Source organism: Nematolebias whitei, chromosome 18 (assembly GCF_014905685.2).
Source record: "Nematolebias whitei isolate Nwh7 chromosome 18, NemWhi1, whole genome shotgun sequence".
Taxonomy (NCBI): domain Eukaryota; kingdom Metazoa; phylum Chordata; class Actinopteri; order Cyprinodontiformes; family Rivulidae; genus Nematolebias; species Nematolebias whitei.
In genome coordinates this window covers 3138091-3147117 of record NC_056515.1, presented here as the reverse complement: position 1 = coordinate 3147117, position 9027 = coordinate 3138091, and the positions used below count along the sequence as shown (strand labels likewise).

The 9027-nt window shown below is 39.8% G+C and overlaps 1 protein-coding gene across 1 annotated transcript in view; it reads left to right on the top strand.

Moving 5' to 3' along the window:
- The window catches only part of lrsam1 (leucine rich repeat and sterile alpha motif containing 1), a 145545-nt gene that overhangs the window by 23115 nt on the left and 113403 nt on the right, over positions 1 to 9027 (top strand). The gene's annotated exons all lie outside the window — the stretch shown is intronic.

Genomic DNA, 9027 nt, shown 5'->3' with positions numbered 1-9027 from the left:
GTCTCAGGATGGGTCAAACTGTATTTCTGGATTCAAATCAATGAAATGACAGTTTCTGTCCATCTGGTCAGTTTTGACATAGGCCTAGTCCACTACAGTCCCCCCTTTGGAAATCATCGCCTGTCCATGGGGATGAATTCCAAACTTGAACTTATGCCTTTGAATGTCCTTGAGCTTGATGTAATCCAGCAAGGAAGACCAAAGTCAAAAGTAATCCAGTAAGGAAAACAAAAGTCAAAAGTAATCCAGCAAGGAAAACAAAGTCAAGGTAATTCCACAATGTTCTTGGTAATTCCATTGTGTTGATGATAATTCCATAATGTTGTTGGTAATTCCATTGTAGCAATGCTTTAACCCCTTGGAAACAGAGTCTGTAATCCACTGGAAAAAGTCATATAATCCACAACGGTAAATCCACAACGATTGGAAGTGTTGATTGATCAGCATACAGAGGGGTACCCTTGGATTGAACTGAAGATGCGGCCACTGGATGAAGAGTGGAGACCAACGTCAGGATTGCAGGTCGCCTCCAGCGAAGGTTGTCTCTGGTCGACGTCCAGCCTGTGCCGTTCTGGTTCAATGTGCCATGCAATTATGTGGTTTAAGGTGGGCTTATGAAGGGGATTTTACATAAGGCCTTAAACTATATGCACCTGGTGTGTAAGCTATTATGGTTGGGAACAGCTACAACTACCAGTTAAGGGGTGGTTCATGCTGAAAAGGGTAACTACAGGGGTTTATGCCTATAGAAAAGGGTTCCAAACTATTTTTCCATTTCTAACTTGGTTTAAGTTAGCTTTACATGGTAAAATATAGTTTGGTGTAATTGTCTGTTGTCTTTTAGACGAACGACTTGAGATTGGGTGTTTGGTTTCCCCATAAATGTTTTGGAAGTCTATGGCGAGACTTATCAAAAAGAATTAGCTATCCCCCCGAATAGAATTGTTCGAGTAGGTTCGGCTTAAGCGTTGTGAGATCAATGTAGACTATGGTACTTAAGGTAGCAATAATATACATTGACTCCGCAAAGATTGCAATTTAACGAATGAACTGCATGTTGGCATGGTTAAAGGCCTCTTAGTCTCTAACTTAACTACACAACAAAATTCATTCTTGCCTGGGGTGTTCGAAAACAATACCAAAAACCAATTAAACAATGTCTCAACATCGACAAAAACAGTGACTAAGCAACCAGTTAAACAACGTTTCAACATTGACAAAAGCAGTGATTAAGCAACTAGAAAATGACGTTTCGGTGCGCCACTCACTCTGAATGTCAGATTTGATCATGTTATCGCGTCTGGTAGCATTATCCTAACTGGCGTCACCCCCCTTCGGTCATGGGAGACCGCGAACACGGGTGAGGACGTCGCTCCATGAGCTAAAGTTAGGCTGTCCATGAGTAGTTTTAACTGTTTGCGCAGCTGAAAGAGGACTTTTAGGTCTGGATCGGAATCCAGTTTACTTTTCGATGGAGTGTATTTGTCTGGGTCAGTCAGATACAGTATCATCGAGTTAATTGCGGGATCATTCAACTTCTGAGGTTGGATGATGTCTGGGTCAGTTGAAAATGACTTTTCATATTTTAAAAGAACTTGGCGAAGTTTGTCTCTTTCTTCATCAGATGTCAGAGTGTCGGCTTGGGCGACCACCTGTTCAATCTGTGATGAGACTGATGAGGGTTCTTGCTCCTTGGGGAGCTCCAACGAATCCTTTTCTGAGTCGTCGGACCTGTCTATGGGTAAGACACCATAGGTTTGAGGTCCTTGGTCGACGTCATTGGTTGAGAAAAGAGCGATGGCCTGTGATGGTTTCGTGAAACATACTGGCCCAGCTTCTTGACTCGGTACCAGGTTATCTGGGAGTCCTCCCAGAACTGGAATGCCTAGTTCAAAATCATGAAAATCAGTTTCTGAGTTTTCAGTTTGCGATGACTCATCATCGTTTGTGTGTGAGTTTATCCCCCCTTCGTCCGATGAGGGGTTGTTGGAGGCAGTAACAGCAATGTCTTGGTGTGTTTCACCGACATCTGTAATGTTGTCATTCGCGCCTTCAGAGTTAGTAGCGATCAGATCACTACACTGTGCTCCTGGTTGGGTTCCCATTTCAGCGTGTATCAAAGTTTCTAAAAACCTTTGTATTTCCTCTGTCTCTTCCGAGCTCAGAGGTTTAGGGCCTTTTTTCTGGAACCTTTGTGATTTTATCGCCTCGGGACGTTTCGTCCGAGGTGGGGGAGGGTTAGGTATGTCTTTTGGGGGTTCCTCTTCGGATTTCCCCTGATAATATGGGTCCTCTTGGATCCCATATCCTTGCGTCCTACGCATGCCCCATATACGATAATCACGTTCATCCTCTGAAAGAGGAGCCTTTTTGTTCCAGCGTGCACCTTCATTACGTGGTTCGTTAGTTTGAAAATACTGCCTTTTCTCGCCTGTTTTAGGAGGAGGTGGATACGCGCGCCTTCCTTCCATTTCTAGGGAGTGGGGTTTAACCTTTATACCAGGAAACACCTCTATGGGCGTCTTAGCATGAGAACGTACCTCAAACACATTCACAGCACACTGTTTAATCTCATTTATGGATTTTTCTCTGAAATATGCCATCATTTGTACTGACATGCGTAGGTCAGTGTGGAGATTTTTGCTGAAAACATATTTAAAATTTTCTTCTTCCTCCATTCCGGTTTCATTTCTGTAACCAAAATAAGCTTGGAAGATTCTTTTGTAATAAATCTTTGGATGTTCATTCTTTCCCTGCTTGACCTTGTCAGCGGCTGGGAAACCAGCAGGTCCCGTGCAGGGGTCGTACTCTCTGATCAAAGCTTCACACAGAAGGTTGTAATCTTTTCTCGTTGCATCAGGTAGACGCTCGATGAAGGTGAACACCTCTCTGTCCGAAGTGAGCCGTATCAGACTGATCTTATCCTCAACCGTAGCATTAGGATAATCCCTCAATCTGAATTCGAGATCTTTGAGGTACGCTTTTGTTCCAGTTGAACCCATCGGTCCAGGTACAAAGCGTTGTACATATTTTGAGAGTTTTAGCAGAACATCCATTGAAAGAGGAAGTTGCCATGCACTCTGTTGCATGTTTTGTGGAGGAGACCTGTTCAGGTCTGTTCCTACCACTTTAGGTGAGGGTGGTTGGATGAGTCTAAAAGCACCAGGTCTGTAAAAGATTTTTGGAGATTCTGGTGTATTATCCCAACGCTGTTCAGGGTCTGGTTTGGATTCCAGACAACCTCGCCCCTCGTCAGAACTTTTATTTGTTGCTGCTCTTAGCTTCTCCTCACATGCTTTTAAGCGTTCCTGTGATGTATGATAATCACTTTTTAAACGCATACATAGCTCCAGTAATGTGTGTTTATCCATTCTGAGTTCTTCCAGATCTTTGTTAAGCACATCTATTTTGCTATTCAGCGAATCAATTTCTGCATTTGCATTTTGCTGTGATTGAAACATCTGTTCAGAATGTTTTTTTGTGAGGACTTCGTGTTCACTTTTAAATTGAAGGAAGTGTTCTTCAATTTTCTGAACCACCTCTTTTTCACTGTCTAACCTTATTGCAAGGTAATCAGCTTTCTCAACAACCATATAGAATGATTCTTTCAGCAAAATTGCAATTTTAGCCAGCTTTTCATAGTTTGACATTGAAATTTTTGTAGAGGTCACACTCTCTGCAACCTCCTTCAGATTGTCCACTAACTCTTTTGGGTTCATGCTGTCCGCCTGTTTATGTCTATATGGATGTAAGGGTTCTGTCAGCAGCTTCAACGCATTCTCCAAGCAGTCCCTCATCTCATAAGGATCAAAGTCTTTTTCTAACACACCTGTCATGTTTTTCACTGTGTAGCACTTTATCTGTTTAAAACAGTTGCAAGCTTCAGATATTTTACAGGTAAATATTTGTATTCAAGTTGTCATTGAGTTTTCACACTATTTTAGCTTTGGGTTTACACAGAAGTACTGTTATAAGTCAACTTATTCAAATGTGGGTACCTTTCTGTAGGTTTTACCCCAATTCATGAATATTTAAGTAAATGCTCTCTGGCAGTGTTACTTTTTATGTGCTTATTTCTTAACAGATACTAGATTACCAAGCTCTTTTTAGTGTATTTTACTATAAAGCACTGAATTTTTAATAAACCTGCAATTTTTCTAAAAAGTCTCACAGCAAATCAGTTTAAAGACACTTTTTAAACCATTCTGTTCCAGAAATTTGCTATTTAACAGTTACTCATAGAACCAAGTGGTGAAAAGAAAAAAGAAAAATTGATGATGTGTCAGGATTAATCAGTCTTTCTTCAGAAAAACTGTTATTCCTGTTCTCCTGTCTCATCCTCTATTTAAAATTAAATAGGAAGATTTATTTTTAGGTGGTAACTTAAACAGAAAAGTTTCTTTTTCCTGATAAGTTTACTCTTATTTAGTGATTTTGCAATTAAACGTGCATTATCTTTCAAGCAAATGAGTAAACTGTTCAACTCTGTGAATATTTGAACCGTATCTTTTAAAAAGTTTCTAATTTTCCATTTTGTACCTCCTGTTTGAGGGATTCAGTGAATGAAAATGTCCTGGTAAATGCCTGTCTCGCATAAATACCTGAAATTACTTTTTAAATGCAAGATAACAGTGATTATTCAGCTTTGAGGAACGTTTATTAACTCAAAAATGCCTTACAGAAATAAAAAAAACGTTTAATTTCACTCAAAATACCTAAAACTGAAGTGAAACTGTGATCTCAAGTTTCTCCAGGAGGTGGCAGTGTTTAGCTTTTTACCAGCAGGAGTCTATGACGACTTCCTGTGACGTTCGGTTGACATCCTGTTTTTAGCCGCTTAGCTTAAAGTTAGCTTCGGCTAAACTCGGTTAAAATCAACATTTCTGAACGAATTGAAGCGTAAACGTGGCGTTGTTTCAACAAGCACGACTTTTTTGCATGAAACATGAGTTTTCTGGGACATATGGCAGCTTTATTTAGTGATTTTAAGCATAGCGAAGGCTCCGGTTGCAACCGAGCTCATTTCCGACATGGAGGAAGTGACGTGACACGCCACTCATCCGGTCGTTAGCTGTTAGCTTAAAATTAGCATCGCTAGCGTTGTTCAAAAACATCATTTAATGACGGATTTTAAACTCAAACGCGGCGAAAATTCAACAATTAGACTTTGAAGAACTTAGCAGCTGATCAGAATACAGCTTTTAAGCGCTTTTCAGCTTTAAAAAGCAGATTTTATTTCCCTATGAAAACGAGTTTTCATTTCCGGGTCACTGACTGACACGTCCCTCATCCAATGAGAGCGTTCCATGGCAGCTAATTCAACTGAATTCAACCAATCACGCAGCGTTTTCCCCAGCTAGCATGTTAGATTTATCTGAACAAGTCCGTCACTTTTCTGTCTTTTAAACTGTCAAAATGCACTTTTTCTGTTAAAAGATGTAACGAATCAATTCTGAGCTTAGCTGAGACTTCGTCCAGTCTTTAAAACGTTCCTCCATCTATTTAAAATACTCGTTCAAACTTATCAAAACCGAACCGGACCAAAACCGGGTCTTGCAGCAGAACCTCCGTCCTTTTAAACAGAATAAACGTTTTCCACAGCTCATCAGCTTAGTTACACACAACAGACGTACAATTTCAGCTTTCATAAAGACTCAATGACACTATTTCAGCTTTCAAAACATCACTAGCTGCAGTATTTCTGTGAGCTTTCTGAGCATCACAGCCCAACACGCTGTAAACATGCAGAGCCAAGCTCCAAGCGGCGCAGCTCCAAGCGGCGCAGCTTCAGCTGCGTTCCAGCACAGCTGACAAACTGTTATTTTTCTTCATGCCAACACGTAAAATCAATCTTTACACGAATACACAGTCATTTATGAACCGTCACGGGCCACCAGATGTAGTATGAACAGATGCTGAGATATATTCATACATTAAACGGGTTCTTCATTTTTCTGAACTGTGTAACATGCGTGCATTGAATTTAACAGAAATGTAACGAGAGACGTTATTTATCTTTGACCCATCAAAATGAATGCGGTCATTTATTTTACAGAATCAAAGTTTAACATCAAACATTTACATTAATTTGGCAAAATATGAAAATAACAACAGCATAATTAATCAATCAGGAAAACCATACGGCCATGGTTTTCCGTTGCTTCACCACAGACATTAATGAAAACATCTGGATTAATTTTCTAGCAGAAAGGAGAGTTTGAAGATGGAAAATTGAGATTTATCTTACAGAGAGATGTGTGAGGGAATTTATCTGTTTTAACCAGAACAGCACGCTCTTTGGAAATCAGCTTGGCCAACGGTACGCTTGGTCGAAATAGAACTTTTACCTTGCAGACGATAGCTTCAGCGTCGGTGTAGAGCTCTCCTTTTGACTCTTTCAGCGTCTCCGTGAGGACAGCTAAAACCTTAGGAGTCGTGTGAGGTTATCCAAACAGAAGTTATAATTCCCAAAATCGTCTCTGGTTCAGCTTGTCTGGTTTCCAAGAACTCTGAACTCCTTCAGAACTCTGAACTCTTGAACTCTGAAACTCTGTAACCCATCTCTTCTCAACTCTACTGTTGAACTGGGAAGTTGCCACATTTAAAATGGGCTCTACTTCCGGTTCATTTGAGAGCTTTCTGATTCGTGGATGGACCAGAACAGAGGTGTGGTTTGTGATGTAAGGTGTTATGGAAAGTCAAGGATTGTTTAAAAACAGACAGAAAGATATCATGGAAAGATCAGACTTCGTGGTGCCACTCCTCCTAGTATATGCTGTGAAAGTTAAACATGACATTTCTTTTCAGTAAACTTTTTAGTTGACCGAACCTCGAACTTTAACACACTTACAAATTTGCTCATTGAAGACAGAAAAATCAAGAAATGCATATTACCCTGATTTCTTCTTTGAATGAGGAATAAAAATCATTACTACTGTTTAAGTAAATAAAAATGAGTAGTTCACTTCAACATGTAAACATTGTTTGAACTAACACAATTTGATTATCAAAACATTTGTAAAATAGTAATGATCATAGAGAATTGTCTTTTCTACTTGATTAATTCAAGAAAGAACGTCTCAGGATGGGTCAAACTGTATTTCTGGATTCAAATCAATGAAATGACAGTTTCTGTCCATCTGGTCAGTTTTGACATAGGCCTAGTCCACTACACATATATATATATATATATATATATATATACATGACAGGGAGTATTCCCAGGGAAGAGAGAGTGGTGATCAGAGCAGACCTGGACATGATGGTGATGGTGAAGGAAACAGAAGGGATGAGGAAGTGATGGGTAGGTTTAGTGTCAAGGAAAAAAACCAGGAAGGACAGATGGTGGTGGATTTTGCCAAGAGAATGGAAATGGCTGTAGTCAACACCTACTTCTAAACGAGGGAGGAACAGGTTGACTTACAGTGGTGCTTAAAATTTTGTGAACCGTATAGAATTTTTTATAATTCTGCATAAATTTGACCTAAAACATCATCAGATTTTCACACAATTCCTAAAAGTAGACAAAGAGAACCCAGTTAAACAAATGGGACTCAGTATCATCCCAGGTGCACTCATCACTCACTCTCCCTCAGCCTTATTTAAACCTCTCCTCCTCACCACTAAGACGTCCACTCAATGCTCTGTACACCTACAGACGTCCTGGTCCTCTGTTTCTGCTTGTTCCTGTTTCTCCTGATGACCCATTTTGTCCTGTTCCTGCTCGCCTGATAATCTGTTCTGCCCTCTTTCTGTACGCACCTCACTCGTGTAAGTTTTGTTGCCTCGCCAGCCTTTTGTTTTGTTGTTAAAATTATTTTATTTAAACTCAAGATCTCCTTGCCTGCCTGCAAATGGGTCTGAAAACCAAGTATTGTGATACAAAAATATTTTACTTGTTCAATTATTTATTGAAGAAAATTATTTAATATTACATATTTGTGAGTGGCAAAAGTATGTGAACCTCTAGGATTAGAAGTCAGTTTGAAGGTTAAATTAGAGTCAGGTGTTTTCAATCAATGGAATGATGATCAGGTGTGAGTGGGCACCCTGTTAAATTTAAAGAACATGGATCTATAAAGTCTGCTCTTCACAACATGTTTTGTGGAAGTGTATCATGGCACAAACAAAGGAGATTTCTGAGGATCAAAACCAAAAAAGTCCATGCTCAATAATCCAGGTATACAATCCAACAATTTTCAGTCTGGTCATCTGGACAGTTATTTTTTTTGCTGAAACGTTTCACCTTCCACCCGGAAGGCTTCATCATTCAAGCAGATTCTTGACTATTGGGGGTTTAAAAGCCACTGGGACGTTATGTTTAGAAAATAAACATCTCAGTTTCTCTGATATTCCCTCAACATACGGAATGACCTCTGGTCTGGGTCTGGGTTCCTCCTTTTCACCTGATGGCTGACTGGAGTCCTGTTTGGGTTTCTTCTCTGCTTTCAGGAAGGCCCAGTTAGGATATCCACATTGCTCTAGAGCCTGTCTTGTGTGGGATTTCTCCCTCTGCCTGGTTCCTGAGTTAGTGGGGACGCTGTCTGCTCTGTGGTACAGAGTCCTGATGACTCCTAACTTGTGCTCCAAAGGGTGATGGGAGTCAAACTGCAAATACTGGTCTGTGTGGGTGGGTTTGTGGTACACCTCAGATTGCAAATGTCCTCTCTCAGAAACTGAGACCTCACAGTCCATTGGTTGTTCATTAATATTCCATATTTTCCATAATTTCCATGCCATAATTCAAACTGAACATAAACATTACAGAATTGTACTTACATTACGGATTCTTCGTGTTCTCTTCGAGGGACAGGAATTAAGTTCACTACAAGAACTCATAGTTTATGTATGTTTGAGGTGAGGGAGGCCAGTCCAGAATATGTGAGCGTAAATACCTGTTAAAGAGTAGGAGTTTGACCGGACCAGAAGTTCATATATATATATACATATATACTGTATATATATACATATATACACATATATATATATACATATATACACATATATATATATATATATACATATATA